The 20,174-nt window shown below is 45.0% G+C and overlaps 1 long non-coding RNA gene across 1 annotated transcript; it reads right to left on the reverse strand.

The window, feature by feature from the left end:
• Positions 1 to 361: 361 nt before the first annotated feature.
• LOC123130509 (uncharacterized) lies at positions 362 to 2,789 on the reverse strand. The gene is made up of 3 exons (XR_006463855.1): positions 2,455 to 2,789; positions 937 to 2,259; positions 362 to 848 (listed from the first exon to the last, which is right to left on the reverse strand). It is a non-coding gene; the product is annotated as an uncharacterized lncRNA (long non-coding RNA).
• Positions 2,790 to 20,174: the final 17,385 nt, after the last annotated feature.

Here is a 20,174-nt window from a genome sequence, read left to right on the forward strand (position 1 = left end):
ATTTGGTGGTATTATTTTTGTAGTATGTCGAACATGAAAATAGAGAAGAGGGAAATGCAGGATGCACACAGTGCAAAACTATAATACAAGAGACCTTTATTTTGAAAGATGTAGCAGCTGCTCACCCGTAAAAAACAGAAAAAGGCTGATAATAGGACAACTATCTTGATAAATTAAAGGAAACACATGTATATACATGGATACGAAAGCATTAGAATAATTGGACATTTCTACAAATAGGATCCAGATTTACCACAGTAATAGAAATAGATATGCGGGATCATAATGTAGCAAAGAACAACAACATCACTTTAGAGGATAAATAAGGGTGATTGTAGAGATGCAAGTCTTGTACTCCCTCCATTCTGAATTACTCGTCAGAAAAATGGATGTATCTAGATGTATTTTAGTTCTAGATACATCCATTTCTGCGACGAGTAATTTGGAACGGAGGGAGTATAATTCAATTCAGACAGGAGCAATGGTTCTCTGAAAACACAGTACATATAAGTTGGATTTGGCAAACACAAAGTCTTATCACGTAAATCGGTGATAGTTGTCGCAGGCAGACGACATCAGTAAAATGTCCAAAAAGGGTGGTCACTGGTCACACGCAGAACGTCTCCATTTATTTAATACTCCCTCCGTCCGGAAATACTTGTCATCAAAATAAATAAAAGGGGATGTATCTAGACATATTTTAGTTCTAGATACATCCTTTTTATTCATTTTGATGACAAGTATTTTCAGACGGAGGGAGTAGCGCCCAAAGTAGATGAGCCAATCTTTGCTCAAGGAGATGAATTTTCTTTTTTGAAGCAAAGGTCTTGATTGTATCAGTTGCAGATCTGTAAATCACGAAGATAGGTGTTAATATATATGTGCATCAAAAGATAGAACCTTGAACAGGGAGTTTAGTATAATGTGGCTATCTACCTTTTTTCCTTTTTCTTGTTTGTGTGCATTACTGACAAGTGCAATTTGGATCATCCGGTGTCTGTGGCTGGCTGGCAGTGGCGTTTTTTGCCCATAAATTTTTGAGATATGTTGGTGCAGTGAAGAAATAAAGTACTTTATAAGTTGAGAGGACTATACTGGTGTACTAAGTATGTGACCATTTGCACGAGAGATTAACATATCTCAGTTCTGTTGGTGCTAGCTAGTGTTCACCTGTCATTGGAAAAGTTCAGAGATCACAAATATAGTTACTTTTAGTTATAACTTGTCGCCGACAATTATGATAATGACTCTGTAGTCGGTAATGTGAGACCTGATTATATACACTAAGTACATGCAATTCAGCTAATATAGTGAGAGATAGTCTCGTGACTCTTATGAAAGTTGGAAGATAATAGATGGCCTCGTAATTTAGATGAGAATTCTTACTCAATATATGTTATCTGGAGGTTACTTTTGTCAGGATCCTGGGCTCAAGCAGGCAGTCAAACCTTAAAAGAGATATGAAATCACTGAAACTATTCCGACATCTGTACATTGAAACATGAGCATGATAATGGACCAGAAAGATAGTAAAGCAGCAAAGTGGAGGAAACAAAGAAATAATTATGCCTGCACTAAAGTAGATTTTCCTTGCCTATAAAGGAGTCTGTCTTTCCAACCATAGAGGGTAGAGGTATAAAATCGGTGAGTGAACATGCATAATCAGGATAATTAATAGGGACATAACGCTGCGACTAAACCTTCGACCATGGAGTTATTTTCATGGAACTTGCTTCCACAGCCTTATACATGTTCTTTGCTAATTTCACAAAGGAATTGTTGATGAGGAAAACATTGCCCTCCTTGAGTTTTCCCTGAATAGTTTTTGTATTCAATCACATGTACCTCTCCATACATATTGTTTCTATATAAGATCAGTATTAAACACAAGGAAGTTACATTATGTACAAAGAATACACCTAATAAGTTTTTAGTAGGCATGTTCATCAACAAAGACGATGTCAAGATGCGTTCAATGTCCATCTAGGGACCTCATACAAGAGCTACGCGTGCAAGCGCAGTGACACGCCGAGGGATGGCTTCAGATCTGATAGATGCAAATTGGCCTGAAAACCAACTCACTGAATTCTCTTACTTCTTCCTGTTGGGAAGGGAGTTAATCAGAATTGGATATATTTCCACAAAGATGAGTTACCTGTGCAGAAGCCATGGATGATGGTGAGCAGTCGAAGTAAAAAAATTGCGAGTACAGTCTCCAAGAACTGCCCAAATCAATCGACCACAGCAAACATGAAACACCTGTATGTATAGTTTTTGGAATGAGAGAAAATCAGGGCAATTCAATTGCTTGGTGGAAGAATGAATCATACATTCATATACTGAACTGAAAAATATATAGGGAAACCTATCCAATCATCATGCGGACAGATGTTATGCTTGGGAGAAAACGGTGAGTGCGTGGTAGTAAGGGGGGAAGCATATATATACACGTACTTGTACCGTGAGGCAGCGGAGAGGATGGGCACATCACCAGCCATGATTGTGTGTAGAGAAACTGAAGATTTATTGCGTCTTCAAATCGCTGCGGAGCAGTTTCCTCATACCAAGAGTCATGGCGTCAACCTCCCGCGTCCGTTGGGTCCCCTCCTTCCGCCAAGCAATCGAGGCATCCCCTTTACCTTCCCAATCTCTCTCACACGAATCCCCTTCAAATCACAGCATCGAATCCCCTTAAAATCACAGCGACCGATGCCCTTCCCCCTTCTCTGGAAATCGTAGCGACCGACCCCCTCTGGAGACGACCGACCTGGTTCTCTTCTGCCTGTCTATGCTACTTTTTTTTCTTCGGCAAGGTTTGCCACCAATCGGACAGGCTTTTGCGGGGATAAGCAAATTGGGCTGGGGAAAGGCCCAGTTCACCAGAATGCATCAATTTTTCTTCTGGAGCAGCAGCCCTCTAGGACAGCTGGGCCAGAAAATTTAACGTCTCCTGCAGGCCGAAACAGACAATGCATCCAACGGCTGAGATTCTCTAAATCAAGCAAATGGACGGCCAAAAATGCCTTAGTGCGTGAGAGGGCAGGAAAGTGGTGTAGTTGTACTGTCCTAAATTGTCATGTTAGAGCCATCATGCTGGCGTGGCGTCAGGCACCTCATGTTAGTGTACAATGCCGACATGGCCGTCGTCCTGTCTTCGACGTGCGGCAACCTGATCTTGGTGGCACGTCGAGCTTATGCACCAACTTCGACAAGTGTTCCTTTGCACCAATCTATTGCAGCATCGCCCAGATCTAAGTGATTAAGCTAAGCTTCGCATGTGCTTTCCCAGTGCTCCAGTGCACCTATCTTAGCCTCCCCTTGTGCAAGATTCGCACGGTCCACATGTAGCCTCTTCTAGACAAAGTTCTCAACTGCATCCCCACTTGGATTGGGAATCTACTAAAACATGGGAGGCTGGCTCATGCTTGTCAAATTAGTACTTCTCTCCATCCCAGTCTATCAAGCCATCGCCATGCAACTGCCTCTGTGTTCACTTGCATTGGTCGAGAAGTACATTCGCGTTTTCCTTTAGAGCGGGAACAACATAGTCAGCGACGGGCAATGCGTGGTGGCCTGGAGCAAGCTGTGCTTCATGTGGAACTCAGTGGCTTTAGGATCATTAGGTACATCTCTCATTTGCTGGGTGGATTCCTTGTTGAGCAGGGCACACTTCCTCAGTTCTCTTGTCCTGGTGCTCATGCTCAGAAGGGTGTTGCTGAGTGCAAGCAGCGTCACCTTCTTGAGGCAGTTCGTGCGTTGATGATTGTCGCCTCTCTTCCACCTCACTTTTGGGTTGAGGTAGCTTCTACTTCTACCTATCTCATCGACATTAATCCTTCCTCTACTCTATAGACTGACATTCCTCCTGAGCATCTTTTTGGTTGTTCTCTTGACTACTCAACACTTCATTTGTTTGGTTGCATTTGCTACATTCTTTTTGCCCCCCACGAATGCACCAAACTAACTACTCAGTCTGTTGAGTGTGTCTTCTTAGATTACAATGATGCAAGGGCTATCTGTGTTGGGATCCTGTTAGTCGTCGGATGCACATTTCTCGGGATGTGACTTTTGATGAGTCTCGTCCTTTATATCCCTGTCCATCCTCTCCTTTGACCTCCCCCATTGAGGATATTTATTTCCTCACTTTTTCAAATACACCTATCACTCAAGTATTGCCCTCGTCCACCCATCCCACCTTGTCTTCCCATACTACTGTTGTAGACCCCACACCTTTGTAACTTGTGGCTTCCCCACCTCGTTCATCACCTGAGGCTTCCCCATTGATTCCCCCTCATCATCTTCTTTACTACATTGATCATCCGCGTGTTGTGAATTCTTCTGATGAGCCACCTCCCTCGACTATTGTCTTCTTCTGTTGGTAATGCACCACCTCCAGCTTAGCCTACTTATGGCTTCCGAGCTCGCCCGCTTCTGCCTACTGACCGCTATGGTTATTCTAGCACCGCTCTTCTCGAGAAGACTTATCATGACGTTGTTGCTCATCCTAAATGGCAACATGTGATGGCATCGGAGATTGATGCTCTTTCACGCATTGGCGCGTGGGATCTCATTTCCCTTCCTCCTGGTGCTCATCTCATCACTTGTATGTGGGTCTACAAGGTTAAGACTGATGGTTCTCTTGAGCATTACAAAGCTCGTCTAGTGGTGGGAACATGGTCATGACTACGATGAGACATTCCCCCCTATGGCCCACATGACCACTCTTCGCACACTTTTCGCTGCGGCTTCTCTTCCTGATGACATGGTTTGTCGTCTTTGTCGCTCTCTATATGGCCTTAAGCAAACCCCTCGTGTCTGGTCTGAGCGTTTCATCTCAATAGTGATTGCGGCTGGTTTTTCAGCAAGTGCTCATGATCCTGCACTTTTTTCTACATTTCAACTCGTGGGCGAACTCTTCTTCTATATGTCGATCATCACCGACAATGATTCTAAGTACATTGCCTTTGTGAAGGCTCGTCATAGTGAGTTTCTTATGTCTGATCTTGGTCCTCTTTGCTACTTTCTTGACATTGAGGTTTCTTCTACCTTTAATGGCTTCTTTATTTCCCAAGAGAAGTATATCCAGGATTTTCTTGCTGTAAGTGCATCTAGTGCCACCCCTAGTTGGTTTTGGAGTATTGACGACAAACCTAGTTGAGGGACTAATGTGTTTGTGAGAATTTGAAATCTGACCGTTGAGACACGTGTCAGTTCCTTAGTGACCCAGGGTCATTTCGGACAAATCAGGTCGGGTTGCCAAGTGGCTATAAATAGCCCACCCCCTATAACCATAAACGGTTGGCTGCTCAGATTGAGAGTACGGCTTTTGTCGTTTGAGAGCAACCCACCTCGAAGCCTTTGAGAGAGAATTCCTTGCGAGGATAAAGCCCTAACCACCAGAGCCAGAGAGAATTGGGCATCACTTAAGTCTTCTTGTCTGTGTGATCTGAAGACTTATTACACTTGAGGACTGTGCATCCTCCATACGGTTAGGCGTCGTGTTCAGAGCATCCAAGAGACATTGTGGATTGCCAGTGAACGAAGTCTGTGAAGGTTTGGGAGTCTACCTTGAAGACTTACCAGAGTGATTGGGCGAGGACTATGTGACCTTAGCTCAAGGAGAATACAGTGAGGACTTGGTGTCCTGAGCTGCGTGTTCAGGACTGGGTGTCCGGGACTGGGTGTCCTAAGGTTTAAATACCTAGCCGCTCCAACCAGACGTACAGTTGTCACAGCAACTGGAACTGGTCCAACACATCATTGTTTTCAACGAGTCACTGGTTTCATCTTCACTTCCTTTTACTTACTGATTACTCATTGTGAAGTCATTGCATGTCTGTTCTATCTTTTGTCTTCGCAACGTGAGTGAATGATTTGTTTGGCTTCATAACATCTTCCTACCTGATCCTTATTACACTACAGCTATTTGTCACTGTGCTTTCACTCTGTTGATACTTGACCATGGCTTGCCTAGTGTAGTCTACCTTCCGCTGCATAGTAATAGGCATATCTCTATTGTTTGTCTTCATAACTTCCATGTTTTGAAGACTTTCATAAAAATCGCCTATTCACCCCCCCTCTAGTCGATATAACGCACTTTCAATTGGTATCAGAGCAAGGTGCTCCCTTGTTCTGTGTGATTCGGTTTAACCACCTGGAGTTTTAGCTATGTCGACTGCAGGGATAATTAAAGTCTTCGTTGCGTGCCCCGTCTTTGATGGAACTGAATATCCCTACTGGAAGAATAAGATGCGTATGCATCTTGAAGCCATTGACGTCGACCTATGATATGTCGTCGAGAATGGCGTTCCCAAGGCTGGAGAAGGTGTTACTGTTGCTGATGTCAAGAAATTCATTCAACTGGACTCTACTGCCAAGAACATCATCTGTGGTCATCTGACCAAAGGACAGTATGGCCGTGTGAGTGCTTTGAAGACATCCAAGCTGGTCTGGGACTGGCTCTCCAAGGTCAATGAAGGCATCTCAACCCAGAGAGATCAAAGAATCAGTGTCCTTCACAATCTCTTCAACCGCTTCAAGCGAAATGACAATGAGAATGTCCAGCACACATTTGACCGACTCACTGACATCACAAATGAGCTTCAAGCCCTCGGCGCCACTGAGATTACCAAACACAAAGTCGTCAAGACGCTGCTGAGATCACTTGATAGTTCGTTTGACATCCTGGCCCTGATGATCCAAGAACGTCCTGATTTCAAGACACTCGATCTGTCTGACATACTTGATAGGCTCAATACACATGAGTTTCAGCTTTCGGAGAAAAGAGATATCTACGGTCCAAACTATGGGCGAACTCGTGCCTTGAAGGCAAAAGTTGTCTCCTCATCTGAAGAAGAATCTGATAGCAGTTCTGATGATCCTGAAGACATTGGAAGGGAACTTGCTATGCTTGTCAAGAAGTTCCAAAAATTCACGAAGAAGAAAGGTTTCAGAAAGTCTTCCCGATCAAGTTCAAGGAATGATGAAGCTCCTGCTCATGACTACAAGAAGAAAACATGTCACAAGTGCAAGAAACTTGGCCACTTCATCTCTGAGTGTCCACAGTGGGACAATGAGAACAAAAAGAAGAAGAAGAGCAAGGAATATGACTCTGACGACAAGAAGAAGAAGAAGAAGAAGAAATACTCAAAGTCTTCTTCCAAGTCTTCCTCAAAGTCTTCATCACACAAGAAGAACTCATCTGGCAAGGCACGTGCATTTGTTGGCAAGGAAATGGATTCAGAGGAGTAGTCTGCTTCTGAGGAGGCGGAGGTGGAGTCTGAAGAGGAATCCGACTCAGGCGTCGCAAGTCTGGCTACAGCATACGTTGCCAAGTCCATCTTCAACACTGAAGACAATGACTTCATCACCGACACCGATGCAAATGACAAGGACTGCTCCGCTTCTACCTACTGCTTCATGGCACGCGGTGCCAAGGTAAACACATGCACTACTCACTATCAAACATCTAGTGACGATGACTCTGATTGTGTTTCAAAACCTAGCTACAAAACACTTGCTAAAATTGCAACTGAACAACAGAAAGCTATGGAACATATTCAAAAACTGTTAGACAGAAGCGATGATCTGTTGGGTGCTGAAATGACTCGATCTGAATCCTTAATTGAAGACATAAAAAATCTTCACGTTAAATATCAGGAACTTGAAAATCGTCATGAAACTCTCTCAACAACTCATGAAAAGCTTTCCTATGATTATCTTCAAAGGAAGCAAGATCTTGAGAAATTGAGAGCGGTTCATGAAGATCTTCAAATGGAAAACGAGTCACTACGCGCCAAACAGATCAGTCCCGCTCAGGAAGGATTTGAACCACCATGTCTTAAATGCATTGAGCGTGATAATGCTACTTCTGTTGCTGAATGTTCTACTGCTACTGCTGTTGCAATATCTTCAACTGTTGATGCGGTAACTAACCCCTCTGTTGAGGATACCACCGCTATTGCTGATGAGAATGCTAGGTTGAAGACATTGCTTGAAACAGGGATGTACAAAAGTCTTCAAGGGCATCAGACACTATGTGATGTCCTCAAAAAGCAGATTCTGAACCGAAACCCTAGGAAAGAGGGTGTTGGGTTCGTAAGGAAAATGAATGCAGATGGCTCTTACTGGAAACCTGAGCAGTACCCCAAAACCATGTGGGTTGCTGCAAAGGAACCTTCAGCAGATCCATCCAATCTAACTGGCTTCACTTGTGCTAACCCCATTATCATTGATGAATCCTTTGATGCAAACTATATACTGTTTAAGAATCAGAATGGTGAAGTGTTTGCCAGGTACATTGGTACTAACTGCAGGAATGGACCGCCTATGAAGAAGATCTGGGTTCCGAAAAAGTGTCTGGAAAATCTTCCTATGAATGTCTTCATGACACCTCACTTGAAGAAGACAAACCTCAGACCAAAGGCTTCATACAGTCCAAAGGCTTCATACAAACAGAGGACTCACCTGAGTCGCACTAACGCAAATGTTTTGCCGGGAGACCATACTCAGTCATATGAATATGAGAGCGGTTCATCAAACCACTATGTTCATAAGACCAAGAACTATGCTGCTTATTCTTATGAGTACTATTGTCCACCTACAAACTGTTTGCTAAGGCTTCAAAGCCAAAATTCTCAAATGATGCACTTAGACTTATTGCTTCTAAGACACCCTTGAAGATGTGGGTGGTTAAGAAGGCTTAACTCTCTTTTGCAGGGAATGGTCTTCAGCAGAAAACCAAAATCGTCTGACGCTATTGTTAGGGACCTTAAACATCTTGTAGGGCGCAAGATCAAATGCCCAAATGGTCTTACTATGTACTTCGTACCTGAATCGCTTGCCACTCTCCCTATTAGTCCTAACCTGGATCTAAGCTTTCATAACCCACTGGTTCGTCAAATGTTTTTGCTTCACAATGCTCTTGGTGAAGCCTATCCCCCTAACTGCACTGTAGGGTACGACACCAGCGTCTTCAGAATGGATTATTGACAGTGGGTGTACAAATCACATGACTGGAAAAAGAAGTCTTCTTATGGACTCAACCTTATGTCCATCCGACAAGAGTCACATCACATTTGCTGACACTGGTAAAAGTAAGGTATTGGGTCTAGGTAGAGTTGCAATCTCAAGGGATCAACACATGGATAAAGTCATGCTTGTTGAATCCCTTGGCTTCAACTTAATGTCTGTCTCAATGCTTTGTGATTTGAACATGATCGTAATGTTTGGAAAATATCGTTGCCTTGTACTAATGGAATCTGACAAGTCTCTAGTGTTTGAAGGGTATCGAAAAGATGATCTGTACGTGGTAGATTTCTCAGCAGGGCCACAGCTTGCAGTATGTCTTCTAGCAAAGGCTTCAGAATGCTGGCTATGGCATCGGAGGCTTGGACATGCTGGCATGAGGAACCTCCACACCCTCGCGAAGAAGAAGCATGTCATAGGCATCGAGGGCGTCAAGTTCAAGAAAGACCATTTATGCGGTGCCTGTGAAGCAGGGAAAATGACAAGGGCCAAACATCCCTCGAAGACAATCATGACTACTACTCAACCCTTCGAACGGCTCCACATGGATCTTTTCGGTCCCACTCATTACTCAACTCTAACTACTACTGCTTGCCTCTATGGCTTCGTTATTGTTGATGATTATTCTAGATATACTTGGGTGCACATAATCCTTTACAAGACTGAAGTGCAGGATGTCTTCAGACGCTTCGCCAATCGTGGTATGAACAATTTTGGCGCCAAGATAAAGCACATCAGAAGTGACAATGGCACTGAATTCAAGAACACTGGCCTTGATACATATCTTGATACCTTGGGCATCACACATGAACTCTCAGCCCCGTACACGCCACAGCAGAATGGCGTCGTCGAACGCAAGAACAGAACACTAATTGAGATGGCCAGAACAATGCTAGATGAATACAAGACTCCAAGAAAATTCTGGCCTGAAGCCATTGATACTGCATGTCATACAATCAATCGTGTTTATCTTCACAAGCTACTGAACAAGACATCTTATGAGCTCCTTACTGGCAAAAAGCCAAATGTCAGTTACTTCAGAGTATTTGGCGCAAGGTGCTGGATCAAGGACCCACATCACACCTCAAAATTTGCACCAAAAGCACATGAGGGTTTTATGCTTGGATATGGAAAGGATTCACACTCCTACAGAGTCTTCAATCTCTTTCATTACAAAGTGGTTGAAACAGTGGATGTGTGGTTCGATGAGACCAACGGATCACAAAGAGAGCAGCTGCCAAGTGTGCTAGATGAAGTTCCATCCAGTGAATCAATCAAGCTAATGGGAACTGGAGAGATTATACCTTCTGAAGCTCATCCTGAAGAAGAACTTATCATTTCAGCACCTGATCAACATGAAGACATTGCTCAGCCTGAAGACACTCCTTTCAACAACGACAGTGAACAGCAAGAGCAAAGTCTTCGCCCTGTATATCCTCGCATTGCCAAAGAAGTGCAGATTGAAAGAATAATTGATAACATCAATGCACCTGGTCCACTCACTCGTTCAAGGGCAACTCAGCTAGCAAATTTCTGTGGGCACTTCGCATTCGTCTCAATATTAGAACCCAAGAAAGTTGAAGAAGCCTTCATGGAACCTGAATGGATTCAAGCTATGCAAGAAGAGCTTCAACAGTTTGAGCTGAATAATGTATGGGAACTGGTTAAGCGTCCTGATCCACGGAAGCACAACATAATAGGCACCAAATGGATATACCGCAACAAGCAAGATGAGCATGGTCAAGTTGTCAGAAACAAAGCTCGTCTCGTTGCTCAAGGATATACTCAAGTGGAAGGCATTGACTTCAATGAAACATTTGCTCCTGTGGCTAGGCTTGAAGCCATACGCATACTGATGGCCTATGCAAATCATCATAACATACTTCTATATCAAATGGATGTGAAGAGTGCCTTTCTCAATGGCAAGATTGAAGAAGAAGTGTATGTTGCACAACCACCTGGCTTTGAAAATCCAAAACATCCTGACATGGTATACAAGCTCAGCAAGGCACTGTATGGCCTCAAACAAGCCCCTAGGGCCTGGTATGACACACTCAAATACTTCCTGAAGAGCAAAGGCTTCATACCTGGTTCCCTAGATCCCACTCTTTTCACGAAGACATATGATGGTGAACTGTTTGTATGCCAAATATATGTGGATGACATTATCTTCGGCTGCACCAATCAGAAGTACAGTGAAGAGTTTGGATATATGATGCAAGAGCAATATCAGATGTCCATGATGGGGGAGCTGAAGTTCTTCCTTGGTCTTCAAATACGACAACAACACAATGGCATCTTCATATATCAAGAGAAGTATCTCAAAGATTGCCTGAAGAAGTTCGGTATGCAAGACTGCAAAGGCTTCACAACACCAATGCCAGCCAAACATCATTTGGGTCCTGACGACAATGGTAAAGAGTTCGATCAAAAGGTATACCGCTCCATGATTGGTTCTTTGCTTTATTTATGTGCATCTAGGCCAGATATTATGCTTAGTGTTTGCATGTGTGCTCGATTTCAAGCGGCACCAAAGGAGTCGCATCACTTAGCTGTGAAGCGAATTCTTCGATATTTGGCTCACACCCCAACTCTAGGATTATGGTATCCAAAGGGCTCAGAGTTTGATTTGGTTGGATTCTCGGATGCTGATTATGCTGGTGACAAAGTTGATCGCAAGTCTACATCAGGCACATGTCACTTTCTGGGACGATCACTTGTATGTTGGTCTTCAAAGAAGCAGAACTGTGTATCTCTCTCCACTGCTGAATTTGAATACATTGCTGCTGGATCTTGCTGCGCTCAACTTCTGTGGATGAAGCAAACACTCAAGGACTATGGCATTCATCTGAAGCAAGTGCCACTTTACTGCGACAACGAAAGCGCCATCAGGATTTCCAACAACTCAGTTCAGCACTCGAAGACAAAGCACATTGAAATTTGTCATCACTTTCTCAGAGATCATGTTGTGAAGGAAGACATTGATATCATACACGTCAACACTGAAGAGCAATTGGCAGATATCTTCACCAAGCCCTTGGATGAGAAGAGGTTTTGCAAGTTACGGTGTGAGCTAAATATCCTAGAATCCTCAAATGTCCTGTGATCAGGCACACATCCTAACCCTTATGCATATTGATGACTTAGATGTGCAACACATGAAGTAAAGTATATCTTCAATCAATGAAGACATACATTCTAAGTGTGAATACATTAATGTGGAATTTGACTTCGGAGCGCCACGATAATTGTGCGCCGTGCCTGGGTCTAATACTTCCTATACGGTGGGTAACGCCACCACCAAACGTTCTATTTTGAAGTGTTTCACTCATGGCGTTACCTTGCAATGTCTTCATATTTGGTTTGGCTTCAATCTCAACATGTCTTCATGATTATCTTCACTACGTTGATTATATAGATATATATATATATATACTAGTGTTCTGTCCTCTACATCATTCACTATAGCTATGTCTTCTTGTTTGAATCTTTTGAACTAAGTGAATGTGATCAGACCCTAACCTCTCTATGCTCTCTATCTCAAAATTCTATCTCTCCAAGTCATATGCATTCTATTGAAACTGTCGAATGTCTTCTCTGCGTCCTTGTCAGCAGAAGACACAGAGACAACATTTAAGTCCGTTTTCAATGCTCATTTATCCACATGAAATCCGAAGAAGTAGGAACGACCACCCGACAATCCAGGCATGCGTGGGAGGTGGAACTGCCCCCAAAATACTTCATGATGGCCACGTATTACTCAAATGCGAATCTCCAGGGGCACGTGTGTAATAGCGCAGTGCCGCCCCTGTGCCTATAAATACACACTCACAGCGGTAACTATCTCTTCTTCCACCCTCGCACGAACCCTAGCGCCACCGCTAGCTCTCGACGACGCCGGCGACGAAGCGCTTCGCTGCCGCAACCTCTCCGACGCCGTCTTCATGCCGACCGCGGACAACGTCCTCTCCGCCGTCGCCGTAGGTCTCCTCCATCGCCAAGTTAGGGCACGGACGAGTGAACTGCTCGGCCTCATCTCTCCTCCGTCTAGCAGTTCTCAGTGTGGTAAATAAAACTGCCTTTTTACAGCACCGTTGATCCTATTGATCTGTCACTTTCTACCACAAGAAGTTTCTGTTCACACAAGCTAGATCTCTCTCAAATTGCATCTCATAACATGCCTAGTTTATTCACTTGTGCTTCACAAAGTAGTTAGATTCCTCACTTGTACTGATCTGTGGATTCGTACAAATCTGGAACCAACTTCTTATCTATGAGTGAATGTCTTCGCACGATGAGGTCAATGTCTTCTAAACTGATTTATCTTCAAAATCTTCTGAGAATGCATATGACCTCTTCCCCTTCCCTTGCACCTTAATGTTGTCACAGGTACATGTCCGTGGGAGAATCCTTTGGTTCTCATAGTCTGCATTCATTTGCAGAATTCTTACAACATCACATAAATTCTCCTGAAGCCAGTTCCTGTTGGTCCAGTAAAAGAAAGCCTTTGAAGCCTTTGAACGTCTTGAAGCCTTCCAAGTTAAGGTTTATGGCTTCAGAAACAGCAGCAAGGAAGGGGGGGGGCAGACAGCGACGTGGAGGAACATCCAAAGATCTGCCTGATGAACTGGCAGAAATGTATAAAACAGATCCTGAAGAGAATTATGGTCAGCGCAAGACCCGAATCCAATGGATTCGACGCTATTGGGCAGAACAATGGTTCAAATACCGCTTCACAACCCAAGAGTATGCTGAGAAAAGTGCCATAAAAAGACCGTGGGGAGACATCTTATACAAGAGTCTTATACCCAGGTCCAGAGATGAAGCTATTGCCCAAAGCTTCTATCCATGCATGGTCCGTGGGCCACAGCCTGATGATGCACATCCGTCGTCACTACTCTGGTGTCGTGACGACAATCTGTTCAAGCGCAACTTCCAGTTTGCCCAAAACTCAGTGAAGCAGAACAAGAAGAAATTTGGGTTAGACTTCAACCCTGGTCCCTCAGCACCAAGGGCAGATGGCACACGAGAAGCAGAACCCAATGTCATCGGCCCGTATGCCAACCTTGAAGGCCTCATCACCTACATCTTGGTTCAAGGGACTGCAGTGAATGAGCCTGCAGCTGACACTGAGTCTGATGAAGCGCCTGCAGTGCCTGCAGTGCCGAGGCTGAAGCAGTTGAAGAAGCCAAAAGCTTCAAAGCTAGCCCCTTCACCAAAAATCTCAAAGGCGAAGCCATTGGCGACTGCACCTCCTGAAGACAGTGTGCAGTCTAAAGACTTATCACGCGTCTCAAGGCACCAGAAGGCCAAGATGCCTCTGTCTCACACTAGCAAAGAGCTCACAGCTGCTGCCATCCTGCGTAGTGAAGCCATTGATCTGTCAAGTGATGAAGATCTTGGAGATGACGCTCTTGAGCAACTCATCAAGAGCAAAGAAGAAGCAGAAATCTTCAACAATTTGCCTCTCTTTGATGTCACCATCATCCACAACTTCATTGACGAGTGGTTTGCCACACCAAACATCAGCTTTGAAGATCTACAGCTGCCCGTTGGCCTCAGCGTCGCCTTCCAAGGCACTATTGCTTCAGAACTTGCTATTGCCCAGCACATTGTTGAACTGAAGCAGAAAATTGATCATGAAAAGGCTCAGTTCAAGAAGCATATGGCCAAGCTCAGCGTGTAAGAAGTAAAGAGCTTCAAGATCATGTTGCATGAGCTAAAGGAAAACTTTCTGAAGAAGCGTGCAGAAGCTCAGGGTTCACGTGAGCGGATGAAGACTCTGGCTGACAGATGTGTGCAAGCCTACAATGAGGCTGAGAAGCGCAAGGCACTTGGGCGTCCTGGCATCGACCCCAAGATGGCCGCAAAGAAAAAGAAGAAGACTGTTCCAGCTGAACCAGAGGCACCAAGGCAGGAAGCAGTTCCGCTTGTCTTCCCAACTGCAATGACTGGCTCGAAGCCAAAGAGCCGGTCAACCGCTTCAGAGCTCAAGAAGACGAGAACTGCAGAGGCTGAAGCCCAGAAGAGGAAACACTCTGAAGCCTCTCCTACTACCCCCAGCAAGAAAAAGAGAAATACCAAGAAAGCTCGGGCTGCTCCCACAGAGCCCTTGATAGTTGAACCCATTTCTATGGTTCACCCTGACGCAGAACGTCAACTGACAGTTCATGAGCCTGCTTCCACAGAGGCTCCTGAAGCTGAAGACATTCCAGCAGCTGACCCCATCGCTGCTGAAGACATTGGTCATCGTGACAATGTAGAAGATGATGTAGCCCTTCCTCAGTTAGAACACAGCGAACTCATCAGCATTGGTCGTCCACTGACGCCAATTGCACAGGATGCTTCATGGGCGGATCGCCCTCAAGAGGAAGAAGACTATGAGGCCCAGCCCACTCCAACCCCACAGGCGTCGTCTGCGTTCCGCAGGCTTCGCAAAGGTCCAAGGCCTCAAGTCTATGCTGAAGACATTCCGACTGCATCAGCCGCAGAAGAAGCACCACAAGAGCCCACTCCTCTGCTCCACCAAGAAGCAGTTCTCCAGGAGAACGTGCTTGTGACCGACCCTCCAGCTAGTCAAGCAGAGGATGAAAATCTTGAGGCTGCCACAACCAACAACGAAGCTAATGTGGAGCCCTCCCCAGCAAAAGCTTCAGAAGACAGCGAAGCCACTGAACCCACAACTTCCGTTCCTGAGTCTGCTGCAGGTCCACAATTCAACTACCATGTTCAGCACAGGCCTCAGGTTCAGAAGCCAATCCCAAGAATGCCAAGGTTTCCAGGTCCTGCATCAGCACCTGGTTCCTTCAACATCAATAGCTTCAGGGCAGATAATACTTTCTTCAATAGCTCCAAGAACCCCTATTCAAGGGAAAGGATTTCATCAGATAGGTTCTGGAGCTATCCTCAGCGCAGCTACTACTCTTGCATACTGTACAACCAAGGTCGCATTTTCCCGCACAAGCGCCTTGATGTTGAAGCTATTGATGGTCTGCCCTGTCTAGAGGAAGCGTTGGATTGCTTCAAACAAGTGGGTCTTCTACAGTTTGTTACTGATGAAGAGCATTGGAACGAAGAGCTCCTGCTACAATTCTATGCCACACTGCACATCGAAGGATACAACAGAGATCCGAAGACTTGGGTCCTGGAGTGGATGACCGGCAACGTTCATCATGAAGCCAATGCATTTGATATCATTGAGCTCACTGGCCTGCCCACTCCAGGCGAATTCTTCGAGCAAGGCTGTCGGCTACACACTGAAGCTATTGAGAGCATATTTCAGAGGACTGAACCGAATATGAGTCAGATGCTCTCCATGATGAAGCCATTGCCCCACGATGCTCCTTATCCCACAGAGTTCTTCGTTGAAGACCTTGAGTACCTGCCCAGGACCATCTATCACATCATCCGGCGCACTCTCTGGCCCATTAAAGGACACTCTCCAAATACCAAGATCGAGGGTGCAATGAAGACTCTGATATTCTGTATCCTTCATGGCAAATGCTTCAACGCACAGGATTTCTTCATACGCCAACTAGCTGCATCAGGCTCAGATCTGTTGGGTTTAAAGTTCTATGCTCCTTGGGTAATGAAGCTGATCAAACTTCACTCTGCCATCTCATATCAGCCCTCAGCCCGCAACCATCGGATCTTCTTGCCTGATGTGGATACCTCTGCTGAAGCCATCTATCCTGAACCTGCCAAGCAACCTCTGAGTCTTCAGAATGCAGAACACCAGAGCTTCACTCAAAACGTTGAAGGTGTTGAAGCCATCTCCAGGGTGTATCCTTTGGCTGGCACTACACGTGCACCACACCCTGCTTCAACTGAAGCCACTGACAGTGCCACTGCTTCAAGACCCAAGAAGCACACTCGTGTTCTCAACGACCGAGAGCTTCTTGTGGCCCTTCATCAAAAGCAGGATAGGCATCATGACTGGTTGAAGAGACAGATGAAAAGCCTCTTGGTGGATGTAAATCGCATCCGAAATCTTGCCACCAAGAACGCTTTCATTGCCCATGAAACCTGTCGCCGCACATGGAAAGGGCTAACGATTATGCTTTCTGAAGCTGATCTTCAAGAGGATGGCTTCACTGAGAGATTCAAGTTTGACTCCACACCTCCTCGAAGAGCTGTGCTGCTGGGAACTCCATCCCTTGAAGACTCCGAGTTTTCTTCCTTTGCTGCCACAGTCACTGCCAGAATCATTGAGGAAGAAGACGATGCTACTTCACCACCATCTGCTTCAGCACCTCCAAGCTCTTCTGCACCGCCAAACAACATCAACAACCCTGCTACTTCATCTACTCCTCATGGGAACGAGTAGAGGCTCTATGTCTTCAAACCTTTTTGGTCATTACTGACAAAAGGGGGAGAAGCATATGAGATTGATAGTCTTCAAGCAAGTTCATATGGGCGGGTGCCTTATATTTTGCTTCGTGCTTACAACTCTCGTTTTTGCTACATTTGGTTCTTATGAGTTGTAACACTTAAACCAGATGGTCGTCTGCTACTTGTTTGCCACCCTGTTTTGCGAAGATAAATTCCGCATGTGCGACGATAAATTCCGCACTTATCTCATTCTGCAGACGTCCATTTTCCATTATGCATGTCATTATCTTCATATACTTTCACATGCATAGTGGATTGTCATCATAAGCTGAAGTGGATCTCCACAAGTACAACCTGCCATGTGCATTTGCATTCCAAAAGCAAATTAACTTATATGCACATCTTCAGGGGGAGCCCTTGCAACTTATGAAGACAATTCCTTATCCTTTACAATTTCACAGACTATATTCCCCGTTGGAAACTTCAACTAGTTTGTCATCAATCACCAAAAAGGGGGAGATTGTAAGTGCATCTAGTGCCACCCCTAGTTGGTTTTGGAGTATTGACGACAAACCTAGTTGAGGGACTAATGTGTTTGTGAGAATTGCAGGATAACACAGGTAGAAGTCCCTCATTGATTCGGTTTTACTACCAGAGATGACCCCTAAAAATGTATGAAGACATTGAAGTCAAAGGTGGTATATGAAGATATTCACATTGAAGACTATGACAAGAGAAGACACGATATGAAGCCTATGGAGCTCGAAGACTTAGATCTTTCGTAGTTCTTTTTCTTTTGTGTTGAGTCATAGGAACCACCGTACTATTAAGTGGGGTCCAGGAGAACCAGTCAGAATGACTGAAGTGATGCCTAAACCAAAAACCTATGTCTTCGAGTGAAGACAATGAGAGCGAATCTTGTCCAGAGCCGGACAAGTCAGCTTTGCTTGTAGCCCAAGTAAAGTTGCCATGAGAGTTTGAAATCTGACCGTTGAGACACGTGCCAGTTCCTTAGTGACCCAGGGTCATTTCGGACAAATCAGGTCGGGTTGCCAAGTGGCTATAAATAGCCCACCCCCTACAACCATAAACGGTTGGCTGCTCAGATTGAGAGTACGGCTTTTGTCGTTTGAGAGCAACCCACCTCGAAGCCTTTGAGAGAGAATTCCTTGCGAGGATAAAGCCCTAACCACCAGAGCCAGAGAGAATTGGGCATCACTTAAGTCTTCTTGTCTGTGTGATCTGAAGACTTATTACACTTGAGGACTGTGCATCCTCCAGACGGTTAGGCGTCGCGTTCAGAGCATCCAAGAGACATTGTGGATTGCCAGTGAATGAAGTCTGTGAAGGTTTGGGAGTCTACCTTGAAGACTTACCAGAGTGATTGGGCGAGGACTATGTGACCTTAGCTCAAGGAGAATACGGTGAGGACTTGGTGTCCTGAGCTGCGTGTTCAAGACTGGGTGTCCGGGACTGTGTGTCCTAAGGTTTAAATACCTAGTCGCTCCAACCAGACGTACAGTTGTCACAGCAACTAGAACTGGTCCAACACATCATTGTTTTCAACGAGTCACTGGTTTCATCTTCACTTCCTTTTACTTACTGATTACTCATTGTGAAGTCATTGCATGTCTGTTCTATCTTTTGTCTTCACAACGTGAGTGAATGATATGTTTGGCTTCATAACATCTTCCTACCTGATCCTTATTACACTACAGCTATTTGTCACTGTGCTTTCACTCTTTTGATACTTGACCATGGCTTGCCTAGTGTAGTCTACCTTCCGCTGCATAGTAATAGGCATATCTCTACTGTTTGTCTTCATAACTTCCACGTTTTGAAGACTTTCATAAAAATCGCCTATTCACCCCCCCTCTAGTCGATATAACGCACTTTCACTTACTCTTACTGATGAGCGCACTATTAAGACTCCTATGAAGCTCAAAGTCCACCTTTGTATCCACCTCCGCTCCCTACCAGTCCGCATCTTGTCTTCCCTTGTTAGGCGGCCGCATCACCGCACACTCGGGCACCACCATCAGTGAGCAGGAGCACGAGCAAGCGTCATTTCGACCTTGTTCAGTCTGATGTCTGGGGTCCATCTCCCTTTGCCTTGGAAGGAGGTCATCACTAGTATATTATCTTTATAGATGATTTCTCTGAACACACATGGATATATTTTATTTCTTCCAGGCCTGGGCCCATGGGCGTGCAGTTCGTGCGACGGAACATGGCCAATTTCCATGGGCCATGAAATTCCTAGCACAAGGCAGCCCATAGCAAGCAGCAACCAGCAGGCCTGCTACTCGATATCCAGCATGGGCTCGTAAGCCGCCCCGCTAGCACTAGCGTGTCTAGCCGTCCAGGCTGCATAGAGTCTCCCATGGAGCCCAGGCATCGAGCAATCAAGGCATCGAGCCATCGAGGACATCAGGTCGAGTGGACAAGTCCTCTTCAACGCCGCCTCCTGCCCTCATCTCTTGTATGTTCGTCTCATCTCCTCTTTTTCCAATACGACGCTTCAAGCTCGGCAATCCTCCATTGGTCCATCCCCATCCAATTCAGCATGTGACGCTTCTACCAGCTGTCGGCCATCGATCCGTGAGTTCCGCAGATCGCATTCCATCTAGCAATTTTGATTTATGCCAATAGCTTGTTGTTAGTTCTGTTATTTTACATCTTTTCTATACATGTTTCAAGATCCAAGTCATGTCTTCTCAGGATAAATAACATGAATCCGGTTACCAAAAGCGTTTGAAAAAAACCCAGAGAAGTTAGGTCGATTACAGAAAGGAGCCATGGATAAGTTTGTTCCA

The sequence above is a fragment of the Triticum aestivum genome, chromosome 6A (assembly GCF_018294505.1).
Source record: "Triticum aestivum cultivar Chinese Spring chromosome 6A, IWGSC CS RefSeq v2.1, whole genome shotgun sequence".
Taxonomy (NCBI): Eukaryota; Viridiplantae; Streptophyta; class Magnoliopsida; order Poales; family Poaceae; genus Triticum; species Triticum aestivum.